General features: G+C 39.9%; 1 long non-coding RNA gene across 1 annotated transcript; it reads right to left on the bottom strand.

Moving 5' to 3' along the window:
• Positions 1-664: 664 nt before the first annotated feature.
• LOC114839836 lies at positions 665-1,836 on the bottom strand. The gene is made up of 3 exons (XR_003782212.2): positions 1,714-1,836; positions 1,113-1,380; positions 665-842 (listed from the first exon to the last, which is right to left on the bottom strand). It is a non-coding gene; the product is annotated as an uncharacterized LOC114839836 (long non-coding RNA).
• Positions 1,837-2,552: the final 716 nt, after the last annotated feature.

The following is a 2,552-nucleotide window of genomic DNA, read 5'->3' as shown; positions in this document are numbered from 1 at the left end:
TCCAAAAGACAAGCTGACAACCAGGAATGCAAATGTGGGTGGAACACAATGTAACACGTGTGTATGGAGTAATGGGGGAGGAAGGTAATCAGGATGTGATAAATATATAATTATTTACAACTATTTGAAATGTGTTATGTTTCAAAGGTTTTTCATCCATTTTCTCTACCCAAAATAAAAGACATTTCAGAGGCAAAAGTAGAAAATTGTGGCTAGCTTCTTATTCACGTGGTGACTGGACCTCAGATTTCCCACATACCACAATGTCTGTAAAAACTGGCATGCCACAAACATTGGAGCAAGCATATCTCCAGATACCATAAAATTAATACAGAACTATTTTCATGAATGATACCCCAACAATCCCACAATTCCTGTCTGAAAGAGACAAAATCACTTCGTATATTATTGATGGTCTATATTGATGGATATTTCATTGATAGTCTATAGATTATCAGGACTTTCAGGTTAAAGTGTTACTCTGAACTGGATTCTCCTGGTTGTAAAAGCTGCAGATTCTTTGAATTTACATTTCATTCAGTATTGGAAGTTTTATTGTAGCTGACTTTAAATACCTGGTGATGAGCTATGGGATGGCCCCCTATCCCCACCCCTCACAAACACACACACAAGGTATGAGTTAAGAATTTCCAGACAACTCAAATCAATGTGTTAACATTTATTTATTTGCCAAAAGCAAGAGTGGTTACATTGTTGATTAAAACTATACTCCTAGAGTGAATCTGATAGCACTAAGAACAGCCTAATTCCATTAATATGCATCTAGTTTTCATAATCTTCACCCCAGTGTGAACAGGGATGTTGACAGGCTTTTGGTGAAGCTAAGAGTACAAGAAACACAGAGAAAGAAAAAAGAGTCATTAGGTAGATCTGATATTAATGTAGCTGTCAATATCAAGGAAGTCCTGGGAACAAACAATGGAGCAAGATAGCCTTATAATTATTGATTTGAGTTCTAAAATGTGTATGCTGACATGTACTTGCTTCAAAATGACAATACGTCTTATAATATGGAACAGATGGCAAAATATAATGTACATTTCTTAATGTAATAATATACAGGTTATTTTCTGTGATATTAAGATACTTACTGGCCCTAATGGCATCCAGATTATTTTCCAACGTTGCCAATGCCGGTGTTGCCTCCACCCCCATCTATGTTGCCAATGTTACTTCCTCCACCTCCTGATACATTGCCAATGTCCTCGTTGCCTCCACCACCGTGTACGTCGCCAATGTGAGTTCCTCCACCTCCTGATACATTGCCAATGCCCTTGTTGCCTCCACCTCCTGATATGTTGCCAATGGAACTACCTTTGTTTTTGTCCTCACAGTGTGGTTTACATCTATCCATTGCCGCTATGATATATAAACAGAGGGAGAGAGTGAAATGAATATTTAAATGGAAATGTAAAACAGGTAAACTTCATTAAAGTTTATATTAAAGATTATATTATTGTCCTCATCCAAACTGTCCACAAAATGCACAGGTCACAATATGTAAAGTTTATAAGTGCAATTTAACTCTGTCAGTCACCAACACCCAGGTGGCACTGTAAAATAATGTATTATTCCCTCTGTTAATAATGAATTCAGAATTAGATTATTAATTTACTAATTTAACTTCTGTTACCATGAGGCCAAGAGTGATATGAAAATGTAATCCAGAATGTATGTAAATATTGTATTTACCTGTGTCTGTGTTCTTCCTTGGTACAGTGGAGCTCTTGAAGGTAATAGTGAACAGGTGTTGTAGTACAGAGTGGAGGGATAGTTCTGCTTTTATAGGATAGAGACACGCTGGATGAGAGAAAGGGAGGCTGGTTCTTGACTTATTACAGTTATTGAAATCCAGGTCACTTCCAGAGAACTAAAGAGAGTAAATATTGTCGTTATAGAGTTGGATAATTTCCAGAGTATATTACCAAATTGTACCTGTTGTTGCCAATCAAGTCTCCACCTGTAATTTGAGCTCCTATTGTGTTAAATTGCTGTGATTCAAATGATTTCAGCATCATTTCAGCAGTTTTTCTAAGTTGCCGTTATTGGATGGTGAACATGCTGCCCTCTGCAAGAAATATAAAACTTGGTCTGAAGTTCATCTTTCAGTGGTAAAATGACTAGACATACAGTCAGAGGCGGCGGGCTGGTGTGGGTTTGCTTATAGCCCCCCAGCTCTGCCCCCATGTGTTGGAGTTTAACCCGGTGAACGAGAGGGTCGTTTCCCTGCGCCTACGGGTCAGGGATAGGTCTCTCACTGTTGTTTGTGCTTACGGGCCGAACGGCAGTGTACCCGAACTTCTTGGAGTCTCTGGGAGGGGTGCGGGAAAGTGCTCCGACTGGGGACTCTATCGTTTTACTGGGGGACTTTAACGCCCACGTGGGCAACGACAGTGACACCTGGAGGGGCGTGATTGGGAGGAACGGCCTCCCTGATCTGAACCCAAGCGGTGTTCAGTTATTGGACTTCTGTGCTAGTCACAGTTTGTCCATAACGAACACCATGTTCAAGCATAAGGGTGTCCATCAGT

This window comes from Esox lucius, chromosome 9, assembly GCF_011004845.1.
Source record: "Esox lucius isolate fEsoLuc1 chromosome 9, fEsoLuc1.pri, whole genome shotgun sequence".
NCBI lineage: Eukaryota > Metazoa > Chordata > Actinopteri > Esociformes > Esocidae > Esox > Esox lucius.
The sequence above is the reverse complement of the archived record's forward strand: the minus strand, read 5'-3'. Positions and strand labels throughout refer to the sequence as shown.